The sequence below is a fragment of the Oratosquilla oratoria genome, unplaced genomic scaffold (assembly GCF_046742065.1).
Source record: "Oratosquilla oratoria isolate Oo_2021 unplaced genomic scaffold, ASM4674206v1 SCAFFOLD104, whole genome shotgun sequence".
Lineage (NCBI taxonomy): Eukaryota > Metazoa > Arthropoda > Malacostraca > Stomatopoda > Squillidae > Oratosquilla > Oratosquilla oratoria.
In genome coordinates, this window is record NW_027467461.1 from 352,602 (window position 1) to 370,319 (window position 17,718).

A 17,718-nucleotide genomic window follows, 5' to 3' on the forward strand; every position below is an offset into this window, starting at 1 on the left:
AATATGGTAAACATTTGTCCAGGTGGTACATATACACTAATTGTTGCTGCCCAATGCAGAACAGCTAGACCACTGCATACCATAATTAACTTACTTTCATAAGGTATATCTGGCCTTTCTTTCATATCAGATGATAATATACTTTTGTCCACACCAAAGAATATGGATTTGTTTAATTATACTTTTGTTCACACCAAAACAATATGGATTTGTTTAATTTAGGAATAATTGTGCCATATATAATTGTATTTACCTAGTTGTATTTTGCGGGAAGGGGAGTTATGCTCATGGTGTCCCGCCATTGTATCTCGCAGTGTCTAGTTTGCTTTTAAGCTCATGAATGGTTTTTGCACATACTATTTCACTATCCAGTTTGTTCCAAGTATCCAAAACTCTATGTGGAAAACTGTTTTTCTTCATTTCTCTTCTATAGCTATGTTTTTTTTTTTGTTTTTTTTTTCCATGTCCTCTTGTGTTTCTCTTGTCCCAGTTAAGTAAGTCCTCGCTATCAAGTATCTCTGTGCCTTTCATGATTCTGTAGATGGTCAATAGATCACCTCTCTCTCTTCTTTGCTCCAGTGTCGGTAACTCCAGTTTAGCCAATCTCTCCTCGTATGATAGGTTTGCAAGTGCAGGTGCCATTTTTGTAGCTGCTCTTTGGATTCTTTCTATCTTCTTTATATTCTTTTTGGCACTGGGGGACCACAATGTCGCTGCATACTCTAGTCTAGGCTTTATCAATGTAACCAATATTTTTTTTATCGTGTCATTGTCCAAGTATGCAAATGCCACTTTTATTGATCTTAGCAAGTTGTGAGTCTCCCCGACAGTTTTGTTAATCTGTTTATCATAGGACAAGTCGTTCGTGATAATTACTCCCAAATCTTTTTCGGATCCTACTTTCTTTACCTCCTTGGTTCCAATTGTCTATTTTCCTGATATTCTGTTTTTGCTTTTTCCAAACTCCATTATGCTACACTTCTTAGTATTAAAGTCCACTTCCCATTTCTGACTCCAGTTCCATACCCTATTTAGGTCTTCTTGCAGTGCTTCACAGTCCTTATCAGTTTCTACTTTCCTTAACAGTTTGGCGTCGTCAGCAAAGAAGCTCATGTAACAGTTCACGTCCTCATCCATGTCATTCATATAGATAGCAAACATTATTGGTGCCAGTACAGATCCTTGCGGTAATCCACTGATCACCTCTTTCCATACATACATATACCATGGCTTTTTCCCCATTACAAGGGGGGTAGCCAAAAAGAAAAAGGCATAAAATCATTCCCAACCATTCCATCCCTGAATACACTCCACACCCCTCCACCCTCCCTCTTATCTTAGCACCTCCTGAATGACGGGTCATCCCTGCACCTTGTCCACTGCCCTGGGTCAGAAGCAGTGTCTCGAGACACAGCACATCCACAGCAAGGCCGCTTCATCAAATCAGCGACCCCCCCTCTCCGTCCCCCCATTGCATAATATAAGAGGACGGAGAGAAATCCCTTCGGGCTGCATCAAATTTTGCTCACACATACTACCTCACCCCCATCCACCCGCCCATTCCACCTCATGCAATCACAACATCATCCATATACAACCATTCTCCATTCACCCCATTCTTCTGTCCTCTCCCGTCCTTCCTCAACATATTCCCCTCTTCCCCAAAGCCCCCTTCACCCCATCCATCCACCTCATCCTAGGACGTCCCCTCATGTTCACTCCCCCCACATCTTTACTAGTCTTTCTTCACTCATTCTTTCCATGTGTCCAAACCATCCTAATACTCTTTCATCAACCCTATCTCCCAACTCCTTTTCCACCCCTGTTCTCCTCACCTCCTCATTTCTCACTCTAGCCTAGTAACCCCCATCATACTTCTCAGACACCTCATCTCAAACACATTCAAACTCCTCTCTTCTTCTCTTATGTTCCATGTTTCTGCCCCATATAGTGCTGTTGGCACAATCACTCCTTCATACAGTCTCCTCTTAGCATCCATTCCCAAATGTCTATTCCTCATTACACTCTTTAATCCACCAAGGCATATACTCGCTTCTCTCAATCTACATTCTACCTCCACTTTCACTCCACCTTTCCCTGCCACATTTGCACCCAAGTATCTAAAACTATCCACTTCCTCCAGTCGCTCTCCCTTAATGTTCACTTCCAGTCTACTGCCACTTTCACCCCTTGTACATCTCATCATCTTACTTTTACCTACATTTAGCTTTAGCTTTCTTCTATCACATACTCTCCCAAACTCTGCCACCAACTTCCTCAATCCCTCCTCCGATCCTGCCACAAGCGCAGTGTTGTCCGCAAACAATAGCTGACTCACCTCCCACTTTTCTCCATTTTCTTAACCATCTCCAATCCCTTGCCCACTACCCTTGCATTTACCTCTCGGACCACCCCATCTATGTATAAGTTGAACAGCCAGGGCGACATAATGCATCCTTGACGAAGTCCCATCTTTACCTCGAACCACTCACTCTCTCCATTTCCAATCCTGACACAAGCTCTACTACTCCCATAAAAACTTGACAGCTCCCAGAAGCTTTGCTCCTATCCCATATATCTGCATAACCTCCCACAGTGCCTTCCTGTCTACCCTATCATAAGGCATTTCCAGATCCATAAAAGCCCAAAAAACATCCTTCCCCGTTCCTATAGCTTTCTCACATATCTGTCTTACCATAAAATGCCCTTTTCCCTTGTAAAGTGGAACTATACAGGCACTCCTCCAGTCCTCCGGCACTCTACCCTCTGTCCAACAAACATTATATAACCTCACCAACCAGTCCACCATCACTGTACCTCCCTTTTTCAGACATTCTGCATGGCATCCATCCAGACCAGGTGCCTTACCTGCTTTCATCATCTTAACAACTGCCTTCACCTCATCCTTCCTCATTTCTCCTCCATTCTCCTCATTCATCACTCTCATTTTCTTTGCACTTCCCACTGCAGCAATCTTTCCTTTCCTATCCTCCTTCACATTTAGCAACTCCTTGAAATATTCTGCCCATCTTCCCCTCACTGCCTTCTCCTCCATTATCATCTCTCCATCTGCACCTTTTACCTTTTCTTCTCTACTTGATTCGCCTCCTCTTCCTCTCTTAATTTCTTTCCAAAACATCTTTTTATTACTTTCAAAATTTTCTGTCAAACTCTTACCCCATTTCACATCTACTCTCCTCTTTGCCTCCTTTACCTTTTGCTTTACTTCTCTTTTCTTTTCTTTGTACCTCGCATATGACTCCCTCGTCCTATTTTGTAACCAATCTGTGAAAGCTCGCTTCTTCTCTTCTACAACCTTCTTTGTTTCCTCATCCCACCATTCACTACCCTTTCTTCTATTTCCCCCCTGTCCTTCTTGTTCCACACACCATCCTTGCACACTTTATGACTCCCTCCTTGAACCATCCCCATTCCTCCTCCACACCCAGCTCTACTCTACCCTTTACTCCCTCCCACTCCTCCTTCAGCTTCTTTCTGTACTCCTTCTCCTTTTCCTTCTCATTCAAAGAGTTCACTCTAAGAACCTCCCTACCTTTTGTCCCTTTCCTCTTCCTCCATCTATCCTCCACTTTCAACTTACCTTCCACCAAAAAATGATCTGATATTCCCCCACCCTCTCCCCTTAGCACATGTACATCCTTAACTCTTCCTATCATAATCCTATTTACCACTACATAATCCATTAGCGCTCTATCTACCACCCTTCCCTCCACCACCCTCTCCCATGTGTACTTATGCTTGACTTTCTTCTGAAACACTGTATTTGCTATCATCAACTCTCTTTCTAGACACATTTCCACCATCAACTCTCCACTACGATTCTTTCCTGGAACTCCACATTTCCCAACCACTCCATTGGACCATTTCCCACCCTAGCATTAAGGTCTCCCAGTACTATCACATTGACATTTCTTCCCAAATCCTCTATGCACTCATTTAGATCTATCCAAAAGGCCTCCCTTTCATCTACACTCTTCTCACTGCCAGGCCCATATGCACTTACAAAGACCCACATCTTCTTTCCCAGTTTCACCTTCATCAACATTATCCTTGAGGAAACCTCCTTCCACTCCACTACACGTTTACCTATCTCTTCACTTACTAGAATAGCCACCTCTTCCCTCCCTCGCCCTCTCTTCACTCCTGATAACCTCCCACTTACACTCCCAAACTTACACTCACCCTCCCCTTTCAACTTAGTTTCACTCAAAGCCAACACATCCATCTTTCTTCTCACAAACATACTACCTATCTCTTCCCTTTTACTCTCATCTGTACCACATCCACGCACATTAAAAGACCCAAACCTTAGGGTGCTGGTCCGAGGATTTCCAGCCCCTCTTATGCCTTCTTTTTTTCTTTTAGGAATTTCCCCTGTGGATCTACAAGGAGAAGGATGCCTAGTCCCAATTCCCGTCCCTTTCTTCTCGCCTCTTACGATCCAAGTGGGAATACTTGGTGGAAGTATTCTTTTCCCCACCTCTTTCCAATCTGAATATTTTTCTCTGAGCACTACTCTCATCATTCTACTAGTCAGGAAGTCCTTCATCCATTTTCGTAGGTTCCCTTGTATTCCTCCTATGTCTTCCAGTTTTTTTAGTAATTTTCTGTATGGTACTTTGTCAAAGGCTATTTGCAAGTCTAGGAATGCACAATCAGCCCATCCATTTCTTTCTTGCACTATGTCTATTAGCCTTGAGTAGACGCATATTAAGTTTGTAGTGCATGGTCTTCCTTGTCTGAACCTGAATTGTCTTGGGTTTAATATGTTGTTGTCTGCCAGATGTTTTACCCATCTATTCTTGATGATTTTCTCACAAATTTTGGCTATAGTGCTTGTTAGTGATACTGGCCTATAGTTGGTGGGTTCTTCCTTGTTTCCTCCTTTATATATTGGTACAATGTTAGCATTTTTTCAGTCATTAGGTATCTTTCCTTCTTTGAGTGAGCTATTTATTATGATGTGTATTTTGTCCGTTAGTTCTTCTTTGCATTCCTTTAGAATCCAATTTGCAATACCATTCGGGCCATGTGATTTTCTGATGTCCAGTTTTGATAGATGTTCTGATATTTCTTTTTGTGATGTTGTAAACTCACTCATGTGGGGAGATTGCTTGTTATTATCTACGTCCCAATTTTGTATTTTCTCTCTGGTGAAGACAGATTTAAAGTTGCTGTTCATGACTTTGGCCATCTCTAATTCTTCTGTGTATTCTATATTTCCTTGGTGTAGTTTCACCATTTCCTGTTTGGTTTAAAGTTTACCATTCACATACCAATAGAATAGCTTGGGTTGATCTTTGCATTTATCTATAATATCCTTCTCATGGTTCCTTTTTTCCTCTCTTCTCACATTAACATAAAGTACTCATTTCTACAGTTTATATAAATTTGCCATTTGCTTTGTTTTTTGTCTTTTCTCCACCTTTTCCAAGCTTTGTCCCCTTGGTCTTTTGCCTCACTGCATCTTTTGTTGAACCAACTCTCGCATTTGTCTTGGTACATGCCTGTTTACCCCTTCATTGTAATTATCCATCAATATATTCCATTTCTCTTCCACTGTTGTCTCTTCCAAATAGAATTTTTCCCAGTTTGCATTCAGGAAGAATGTCCTTAGTTTTGCAAAGTCTGTTTTGTCATACATCAATCTTCCTTTCCTATACCTTTCATTCCTCTCCATGTCTATTTCTTCCTTTAGTAGTTTCTATGAGTACATGGTCACTCTTTCCAATTGGTGTCTTGTGCTAGACATTGTCCACTATTTCAGGTTCTGTTGTAAATATTATGTGAGAAAGCTATAGGAAAGGGGAAGGATGTTTTTTGGGCTTTTATGGATCTGGAAAAGGCTTATGATAGGGTAGACAGAAAGGCACTGTGGGAGGTTATGCAGATTTATGGGATAGGAGGAAAGCTTTTGGGAGCTGTCAAGAGTTTTTATGAGAGTAGTAGAGCATGTGTCAGGATTAGAAATGGAGAGAGTGAGTGGTTTGAAGTAAAGGTGGGGCTTCGTCAAGGATGCATTATGTCGCCCTGGCTGTTCAACTTATACATGGATGGGGTAGTGCGAGAGGTGAATGCTAGGGTAGTGGGTCAGGGATTGGAGATGGTTAAAGAAAATGGAGAAAAGTGGGAGGTGAGCCAGCTGTTGTTTGCGGACAACACTGCGCTTGTGGCAGGGTCAGAGGAGGGATTGAGGAAGCTGGTGGCAGAGTTTGGGAGAGTATGTGATAGAAGAAAGCTAAAGATAAATGTGGGTAAAAGTAAGGTGATGAGATGTACAAGGGGTGAAAGTGGCAGTAGACTGGAAGTGAACATTAAGGGAGAGCGACTGGAGGAAGTGGATAGTTTTAGATACTTGGGTGCAAGTGTAGCAGGAAAAGGTGGAGTGAAGGTGGAGGTAGAATGTAGATTGAGAGAAGCGAGTAAATGCCTTGGTGGTTTAAAGAGTGTAATGAGGAATAGACATTTGGGAATGGATGCAAAGAGGAGACTGTATGAAGGAGTGATTGTGCCAACAGCACTATATGGGGCAGAAACATGGAACATAAGAGAAGAAGAGAGAAGGAGTTTGAATGTGTTTGAGATGAGGTGTCTGAGAAGTATGGTGGGGGTTACTAGGCTGGATAGAGTGAGAAATGAGGAGGTGAGGAGGAGAACAGGGGTGAAAAAGGATTTGGGAGATATGGTTGATGAAAGAATATTAGGATGGTTTGGACACATGGAAAGAATGAGTGAAGAAAGACTAGTAAAAGAGGTATGGAAGGCAGATGTGGAGGGAGTGAACATGAGGGGACGTCCCAGGATGAGGTGGATGGATGGGGTGAAGGGGGCTTTGGGGAAGAGGGGAATGTCTGTTGAGGAAGGAAGGGAGAGGATGGAAGACAGAGGTGAGTGGAGAATGGTTGTATATGGATGATGTTGTGACTGCATGAGAAGGAATGGGCAGGGGGTGGGGGGTGGGGTAGTATGTGTGAGTAAATTTTGACGCAGCCCGAAGGGATTTCTCCCCGTCCTCGCCTTATATGCAAAGGGGGACGGAGAGGGGGGGTCGCCAATTAAATGAAGCGGCCTTGCTGTGGATGTGCTGTGTCTTGCGGCACTGCTTCTGACCCAGGGCGGTGGGCAGGGTGCAGGGATGACCCGTCATCCAGGAGGTGCTCAGATGAGAGGGAGGGTGGGAGGGGTGTGGAGTGTATTTAGGGATGAAATGGGTGGGAGTGTTTTTATGCCTTTCCCTTTTTGGCTACCTCCCTTGTAAGGGGGAAAAAGCCTTGGTATATGTATGTATGTAGTTTCGATGGCTCCTCATTGTTTCTGTACCTAGTGTTTTACCTAGTGTTTTCACTGTCCCATTGGGTCATTGTGTACTCCATGGTTATGTCTAGCAGTACATTGCCCCACAAGTCATCTCCTCCTCGCACTGTCATGCTGTCCCAACAAATTTCTTTGCAATTGAAGTCCCCCATAATTACCAGATTACCCTTACCCATTAGTATCTCATTTAGTGATTTTCTTGTATCTTCTAGCATTTTTGTATGTTCGTTCTCTTTCCAAGCATTCGTTTTTGGAGGCACATAGGTCACCACAAACTTTCTACTTTTCATATTCTTGCCTTCGACTTTTATCATGATCAGTTCAACATTACCTTTGCCCTCTGCAATTTTTGTCACGTTTAGGTCTTTCTTGGCCAAGAACATGATTCCCCCTCCCTGTTTCTTGTCCCTGTTTTTTATCCAGTAATTGTATAGACCTTGTCCAATAACGATGGATGGTATTTCACCTCTTAGTTTAGTCTCTACAATTCCCATTATGTCTGTTTTTTCTTCTAACAGATAATCATTAAGTTCGTTCAGACCTGAAATTAATCTGTCAATGTTAGTATAGGTCACTTTTAATTTTCTTCCTTCTCCATTATTTTTTCGGTCCTTGGTTTTTTCGTTTTGATGTGCCATTGTCTCAACATAATGTCAATTACTCTCCAATAGAATTCTTTGCATTCTGTCTCCGTTCTCATCAAGTTTTTTCCTTTGCTTCTTCTCTTAGTGACTTTTCGTTTTCTAATTCCTCAGTACTCATTTCTCTTTTTATCCCTATCTTATTGTACTTTTCACTCTTTGCCAAGTTGCCTACTTTTTCAAATATATCTTCTATTACCAATTGTGACCTTAATTTTATCGTTAGAGGTCGATTTCTATCCTTAGAATAGTGACCTATTGTATAAGTCTCTTCCAGGTCTATGCTTGCATCTCTTTCTCCCCCCAGAATTTCATTTAGGATTTCTACTGCTATCTCTTTTTCTTCTTTTTCTCTCATGTACCTCGCCAATCCTTGTTTTTCTTTTAGTCCATATACCACAATACATTTTTTCTATTTACTGTATCCCTGACCCAATTAGCTTTTTCGTTAATCACTTGGATGATTGTGTCTTGCATTATCCTGTGTCCATGACCCCAATTCCAGCTAATATCAACATTTGCTTTTACAAGGATGGGAGAGGACAGAAGACAGGGGTGAATGGAGAATGGTTGTATATGGAAGATGTTGTGATGCATGAGGTGGAATGGACGGGGGGATGGGGGGTGAGGTAGTGTGCGTGAGCAAAAATTTTGACGCAGCCTGAAGGGATTTCTCTCCGTCTTCTCCTTTATATGGGGGGACGGAGGGGGGAGTCGCCGATTTAATGAAGCGGCCTTGCTGTGGATATGCTGTGTTTTGCGACACTGCTTCTGACCCAGGGCAGTGGACAATGTGCAGGGATGACCTGTCATCTAGGAGGTGCTAAGATGGGAGGGAGGGTGGAGGGGTGTGGAGTGTTTTCAGGGATGGAATGGGTGGGAATGATTTTATGCCTTTTCCTTTTTGGCTACCTCCCTAGTAAGGGGGAAAAAGCCTTGGTATATGTATGTATGTATGTATCAACATTTGGCATCCTTGCAGTCATGGATACAAAATGGAAATAAATATGAGATTATCCTCAGTTGTTTTCAGCTTTACATCTTATATCCATGACTGAAGGTGCCACATGTTCAAATTGACTGGGAATTGATAGAAACACCTGTAGGTGTAGTCATGTTCTGTAGTTATATTGCAATGTCTACCTTGGTCTGTTATAGCACTATTAAAGCATTCAATACTTATGTGGTAGAGGGGCAGTATAACTAATGTTTTTTACTTAATATTTGTTTCCTTTGAAAACTGCACATACACTGTACTTTAACAATTGTTCAATGGCTTAAATACTATATTTTGTTCAACACTTTGTGATATTCATTTGATATTTTCATATTTGAGAATATGAAATGAGAATACTTTATATTTTTGATACTGAAAGAGTACATTAGCATATTATGTTATATATATATATATATATATATATATATATATATATATATATGTTTCCTTTGAAAACCGCTCATACACTGTACTTTCACAATTGTTTAATGGCTTAAATACTATAATTTGTTCAACACTGATATTCATGTGATATTTTCAAATTTGAGAATATGAAATGAGAATATTTTATATTTTTTATACTGAAAGAGTACATTAGCATATGTTTTATATATATATATATATATACAGGTAAACGTCGACTTACGATGGCATTAAGCAAGATCTAAGAATATAAGGTCTAACCACTTCCGACCGAATTTCGAGGGAGTTGGCGCAGCGAGCCCGTGAACGTCACCTGGCTGTTCAAAGTGGGGTTAGCGGGTCCTATAGCTGTCAGTTGAAGTTGGTCCGTCGTTCGAAAATGACGTCGCCTTGCGCTCGCACCGCTCCACTCAATTAGTTATATTCTGACAAATATTATATAAAATATATATATAGATATATATAAAATATTATAATTCCTGTCTATATATATGAATATATAATATATATGATATATAATATATATATATAATATATAAAATATTATAGTTCCTGTCTTCCTTGGCGTTTCACAGTTTTCTTCAGTGTATCACAAAGAGAAAATGGACGCATCCAAACAACGTCAGAAGCTGCGCAGAACTGCTCCAGCGGTTAGACCTGTTTACTTAGACCTTGGCATTAAGTTTCGATAGAGCCATCGTAAGACGATTTCATCGTAAGTCGATCCCCAATTTGTGTATCACTCTGTTCCGTGGTCACAGAGATACTGAATATAGCCTATTAAACATGTACAGTAGTTTATTTAATTATTTTTATCCTTTTTACCATATTCAAACACTATAATATGTATTTTCAGTACGGAATTTAAATCTCGCGGGCAGCAGCCAATGCCAGCCGTACGACGTGTCGTAATAATACTCGCATCATAAAATATAGTCACCGCTTATATTGATCGTTCTCTCACCCGCGAATTTTGAAAACCACAGAGAATGGGATTCATGGCACATTTGAGAGAATGTAAAAACACAGGGGCGACTACAATAAATATAATCAAGACACCGATATGGCAGCGTCGCGAATCCACTTGCTCCTCATGACGCCTACGTGTGCGGCACCGTATGGAAGGGGTTAAATATATCATATCGTCGTCGTCGTCATCGTAAAATCGAAAAATCGTAAGTCGCGGCCATCGTAAGTCGACGTTTACCTGTATATATATATGTTATATATATAATATATATATAATATGTTATATATATATATGTTATATATATGTAGTTATATATATATCAATGTGTATATAGTTCCTACTAGAAACTAGTCTACGTAAGGACATAAGAATGAAGGAGACTGCAAGAGACCATAAGGCCTATACTAGATTTTCATTTTTTATTGCAGTATGCATTGTAATTAAAAATTGGTTTTCATATTTCTCTTAATAAAGTCTACTTGTATATAATCAGGTGTGTTTCAGTTTGTGAGCTTCATCAGCAGTGCATGACATTCACTTTCACATTTGACTGTATTGGTTAGATGCTTATCTGTATACTATGCTGGACTAAGTGAACTGGATGCTGGTAAGTGCATTGGACAAGTTGATATAGTTATTCATTTTCACATTTGACTGCATCTGTTAGACGTCACAGCCTTTGATGGAGAACTACTTTTCTGCCTACATGTCATGTGTATGATTCAGGACCAGACTAGGTGCCATGCACACTCGCCCTTCACCCCTGCTCCATTGACCTTTTTCCATACCTGCTACACTTCTTGGTGCATTTAACAGATCCTGGAATGCATCCAAAAATATGTATCAGGTGTGGAAATAGGTTAAAGTGGGAGGGGTGAAGGGTGAGTGAGGTGGCATGTAGCCTGATATTGAGCTATGCACATGAAGCAAAGGCATAAAAGTAGTTTTTCATCAATGGCATCGATGTCTAACCAATGCAGTCAAATGTGAAAATGAATAACTATATCTACTGGTCCAATGCACTTACCAGCATCTAGTGAACTTAGTCCAGTGTGTATGCAGATAACTTTATTAGTTGGACCAATTCTGGGAATAAGAATTAACGGATGTGGCCCAATGTAGTGTAGGCCCAATTTAGGGTACCCATTCATTGCCCCTGCATTGGCCCAGCTTCTAGCCGACACAGTCCAGTGTACATGCGGATAACTTTATTAATCGGACCAACTCAGGACACCTGAGTTTACGTAATTGGCCCAATTTAGTACTGTGATTGTGCCAACAGCACTGTATGGGGTAGAAACATGGAACATAAGAGAAGAAGAGAGAAGGAGTTTGAATGTGTTTGAGATGAGGTGTCTGAGAAGTATGATGGGGGTTACTAGGCTAGATACAGTGAGAATTGAGGAGGTGAGGAGGAGAACAGGGGTAGAAAAGGAGCTGGGAGATAGGGTTGATGAAAGAATATTAGGATGGTTTGGACACAAGGAAAGAATGAGTGAAGAAAGACTAGTAAAAGAGGTATGGAAAGCAGATGTGGAGGGAGTGAACATGAGGGGACGTCCTAGGATGAGGTGGATGGATGGGGTGAAGGGGGCTTTGGGGAAGAGGGGAATGTCTGTTGAGGAAGGACGGGAGAGGACAGAAGACAGGGGTGAATGGAGAATGGTTGTATATGGATGATGATGTGATTGCATGAGGTGGATGGGGGTGAGGTAGTATGTGTGAGCAAAATTTGACGCAGCCCGAAGGGATTTCTCCCCGTCCTCTCATTTTATGCAATGGGGGGACGGAGAGGGGGGGTCGCCGATTTATTGAAGCAGCCTTGCTGTGGATGTTCTGTGTCTTGCGACACTGCTTCTTACCCAGGGCAGTAGACAAGGTGCAGGGATGACCCGTCATTCAGGAGGTGCTAAGATAAGAGGGAGGGTGGAGGGGTGTGGAGTGTATTCAGGGATGGAATGGGTGGGAATGATTTTATGCCTTTTCCTTTTTGGCTACCCCCCCTTGTAAGGGGGAAAAAGCCTTGGTATATGTATGTATGTATGTAGTACTGTATAGGCCCGATTTAGGTTACCCGTTAATTGTCCCTGCTTTGGGCCAGCATCCAGCTGACATAGTCCAGTGTGCATGCAGATAACTTTATAAGTCGGACCAACACTGGAAATCTGAGTTTACGTAACCGGCCCGACATTTCTTAATCGGCAGTGCCTGAGTAGATATGATGTTGGTTTGGTTATTTCATGTTTGTTGGGACAGTACATGAAAATAATACAATATATTGAATATTAATAAAACAATCGGAAATTGCTTTAATTCAACACAAATAATATATGACAATAGGAAATCAATAGTATAATTGAGGCTAGCTATGCAGTATAAAGTATAAAAGTATTAAGTATGAAATAATACAAAGCACCAGTTTACATGATATTGTATGAAAATACTACAATATACTAAATATTATGAATAGCAGATTTTTAGTATAGAAAAATACAAAGTCAGCACTAAGTTATGAAATAGTACATTTGAAAGTTAGCACTACTTAGAATAAATCTAAATCGAATTAAAAGCAGATGCAGTAGGCACAGCCTTTAAGAAACGCCTCAATGTCTCTCTGGCCTGCCTCGAAGTCTTTGCAGAAAGTGGAAAGCCTTTTCTGAAGGTCTTTTGTATGTCTCCTCTGGCGCTTTTGTGGTGGTTGGCCTCGGGTATTTTCCAATAGTGTTATTGCAACAAGGGCTTGGTCTTTTCGTAGAGCCTCGATTGCGATCCCCATGGAAGGATGGTCGTAGCCTATCATCTGTGTGAAGGCTTGATTCCACGCCTCACAGTGGTTGTTCGTACAATGCCCGCCAGACAAGGTTACTTCATGTACGTTCCAAAGTTCGGGTGGAGAAAGGAGTGGTGTTCGGCACATACGAAGTGGCGGTAGCACATCACCTGGGGCCGTATACACAAAACTTGTTAGCAAATAGCTGTTAAGGGTAACAAATTCCTGTTAAGGCTAACATTTAGCTGTTAAGCACTAACAGTGATACAGAAAACTTGTTAGGGCCTTAAAAGTACTGTTAAGATAAAAGTGCTGAGGAGGACTATTAAGCTCTTAACAAGTTCCTGTTAGTAGAGAAGATGGCGGAGCAACAACAACTAAAAAGATGACTGCGAGTTTATCGACAGCGACGGGACATATTTAACGAGTACAATGACGACGAACTCATCAAACGCTTCAGAATGAACCGTGCTGGTATAATAAAAATGGCTGATTTAGTGAGGGACAAACTTCAATCCCGAACAGAACGGAATCGACCACCGAGTCCTGAGACGAAGGTGGCAATTACCCTATGATATTTAGCCACAGGTAAAATGCAGCAGTGACGAATTTGGGACCTCGCAAGCATCAATCAGCCGTGTCATTACTCAAACAATTGATGCACTATCAGAACCAGATATTGTAACTCAGTTTGTAAAATTCCTATTGACTCGCCAAGAAGTGCAAGTAAAACAAGCAGAGTTCATGGAAAACTGTAGGTTTCCCGGTGTTGTGGGTACCATAGATGGCACAAACATTAGAATTGGGGCTCCAAGTGTCGATGAACATTTATATGTAAACAGAAAACAATACCATAGCATCAACGTGCTTTGTCATGCCTCCCTCTTATCCTTGTGGTTTAAACTTGGCTTGAATCGCCCATTTATTATTATTTTTTCTCCATAATCACGTTGATCAAGAGGAGTGTTTCCTCTTGTGACCAGTTTGGCTTCCTTTTCTTTTTCTGTGTTTCTTCTGCCATGTCTATGTCCTCTGAAATTATTGTTGAGTCTTCTGTCGGAAGATTTGTCTGTGGCACGGCCGCCTGTACAATGCGCCTTCGTCCAAAAATATCTGTCGTTGGTTAATAAGTACTTCTAAAAACCCATACATTCGATATCTATGTGCTATCATGATACTTAAATAATAAATTGTGAACAACTGCATTAATAACACTGTTTTATGTGTGCAATTTTTGATAATACGTCCATTTACATGTTCATAAGCTGCTAACTTCAGCGCTGTTTAGCGGTACTTGACAAACAACTGTTTGCTAGCTAACAGTTGTTAGTTAAGCATTGGTGTATAACTTTTAGTGGTTTTCTGTTAGCTAGCAGAGATTGTTAAGGCTAACAAAAAAGTTTTGTGTATACGGCCCCTGGGCATTCGGCAGGCATCTGGATATGATGACATCCTCCAGAACCGTAGGTCGCGTCGAAATAATCTACCAGACAACTGAGTTGAACCGGAATAACAGTTCTAAAAAATTCCATCCCATCTGGAACTCTGTCCCATGGCAGAAAAGCCAAGGCATCTAACATAGAACAAAATAATCTACTTTCTTCATCTGTCTTGTACAGTGTCACAAGGCCTAATTCCTGTATCTTCCTCCAGGTGTTCTGTGTCAAGTGGAAAAAACAACCGTGGCACTGAACGTGATCCCCGAATACAGTCCAGATCAAGATCTATATACACCAGGTCTAAACACTTGAGCCGTTCTGTGCAGCTTCTGATGTCATCTGGATGTTTCCGTTTTCTCTTTGTGAAACACCGAAGAAAACTGTGAAATGCCATGGAAGACTAGAACTATTATATTTTTCCCTCGTTATCTCTCACTCTCTAGCTCATTGCTATTATTAGTGTGTATTTACCTAGTTGTATTTTATGGGAAGGGGAGCTATGCTCGTGGTGTCCCGTCTTCATATCTCATTTTATCTAAACTGTTTTTGAATTCATGTATTGTTTCCACTTTCCATTGTGTTGTTGTTATCTATATTTTAACGTTAATGCTTTTACTGATATTTTCGATTTCCCCTGTGTCGTCAGCAGACCTCTTGTTTATATTTTTCTGCTGTGAGGGGGAGCCCGTTCGTCTCCCTCCTCATTTCCTTCCATTTCCCTCAGTAATCCCTCCCCTTCTCCCCTTTCATCACCTTTCTACACCACGAGCTTTCCCCTTCCCTACTAATACAAAAAGGTACTTCCTCGTAGTTGAAATCCACGAAAACTGTTTTTTTTTTTTTCAGAGTTCCAATCTTCGCCGTCAATTCGACGATTGTGTGTGTGTGTTATATCTACACCTGTCACTGCTGGGACTCATAAAAAAATTGTGATGCATTGGTATGTGTGTGTGGCCAAGAGGGATTTAAGAAATGCAATAATAGTACCAACCCTCACATATGCAATTGAAACATGGCTTTGGAATAAGAGTCAGAGGTCTAGAGTGCAGGCAGTGGAAATGAGTTAAGTGAGAAGTGCTTGTGGTGTAAGTAGAATGGATAGAATGAGTAATGAAAGTGTGCATGAGCTTTTTCCAATGGGTCTCAAAGGCAAGGGGAAGAAATGTAGTGGTTGAAGACAAGGTCTATTTATACGACCTTGGTTGAAGAGGTAGAGATAGACATTAAAGTGGTTTGGCCACATGGAGCGAATGGAAGAGAGTAGGGTGACCAAGAGGGTGTATGTGAGATACAGGGGGGTGGAATGATGGAGGAATAGGGAGTGGGAGTATGTCAGTGACTGAGAGATGTGAAAGATCATTGAGAGATCTTGAGCAGGCAAGGAGAGTGTGTTTGGATAGAGATGGAAGCTCTTCTGCCGTGGTCATCTCATTGTGGGAATTCCTGGGAGCAGGCATCAAAGATGATGATGATGATTAGTGTGTGCTTGTACGTAAACATTCTCTCTCTCTTTCTCTCTCGCACACATACAATGGAATATCAAAACCGAAATAACAGGTAATAACTTTTATTTGACTACAAAGGATTACAAAGGCGGAGTATGCCAACAGGAGACCTTTTGGTCCATATCTAGGTCGGATGCAAAAAAAAAATCATAATAATAAATTGATAATTAAAAACTATAATAATGTAAATAACAAATAAAATACATAAATAAATGCTATAGTTAGATGATAAACAAACAGGTAAATAGTAAATAATAATGAATTGACATATACATACATACATACATATACCAAGGCTTTTTCCCCCTTCCAAGGGAGGTAGCCAAAAAGGGAAAGGCATAAAAACACTCCCACCCATTTCATCCCTCAATACACTCCACACCCCTCCCACCCTTCCTCTCATCTGAGCACCTCCTGGATGACGGGTCATCCCTGCACCCTGCCCACCGCCCTGGGTCAGAAGCAGTGTCGCAAGACACAGTACATCCACAGCAAGGCCGCTTCATTTAATCGGCGACCCCCCCTCTCCGTCCCCCTTTGCATATAAGGAGAGGACGGGGAGAAATCCCTTCGGGCTGCGTCAAAATTTACTCACACATACTACCCCACCCCCCACCCCCCCGCCCATTCCTCCTCATGCAGTCACAACATCATCCATATACAACCATTCTCCACTCACCTCTGTCTTCCGTCCTCTCCCTTCCTTCCTCAACAGACATTCCCCTCTTCCCCAAAGCCCCCTTCACCCCATCCATCCACCTCATCCTAGGACGTCCCCTCATGTTCACTCCCTCCACATCTGCCTTCCATACCTCTTTTACTAGTCTTTCTTCACTCATTCTTTCCATGTGTCCAAACCATCCTAATATTCTTTCATCAACCCTATCTCCCAAATCCTTTTTCACCCCTGTTCTCCTCCTCACCTCCTCATTTCTCACTCTATCTAGCCTAGTAACCCCCACCATACTTCTCAGACACCTCATCTCAAACACATTCAAACTCCTTCTCTCTTCTTCTCTTATGTTCCACGTTTCTGCCCCATACAATGCTGTTGGCACAATCACTCCTTCATACAGTCTCCTCTTCGCATCCATTCCCAAATGTCTATTTCTCATTACACTCTTTAAACCACCAAGGCATTTACTCGCTTCTCTCAATCTACATTCTACCTCCACCTTCACTCCACCTTTTCCTGCTACACTTGCACCCAAGTATCTAAAACTATCCACTTCCTCCAGTCGCTCTCCCTTAATGTTCACTTCCAGTCTACTGCCACTTTCACCCCTTGTACATCTCATCACCTTACTTTTACCCACATTTATCTTTAGCTTTCTTCTATCACATACTCTCCCAAACTCTGCCACCAGCTTCCTCAATCCCTCCTCTGACCCTGCCACAAGCGCAGTGTCGTCTGCAAACAACAGCTGGCTCACCTCCCACTTTTCTCCATTTTCTTTAACCATCTCCAATCCCTGACTCACTACCCTAGCATGAATTGACATATAACTAATAATAAATGAAAATCAAAACGGACAAATAATAACAAAACAAAAACAAATAATATGAAATAAATTATAATCATTACAGTATCTTGCTTAGGTGTTTATCTAAACGATTCTTAAAGCTTCGAACTGAACT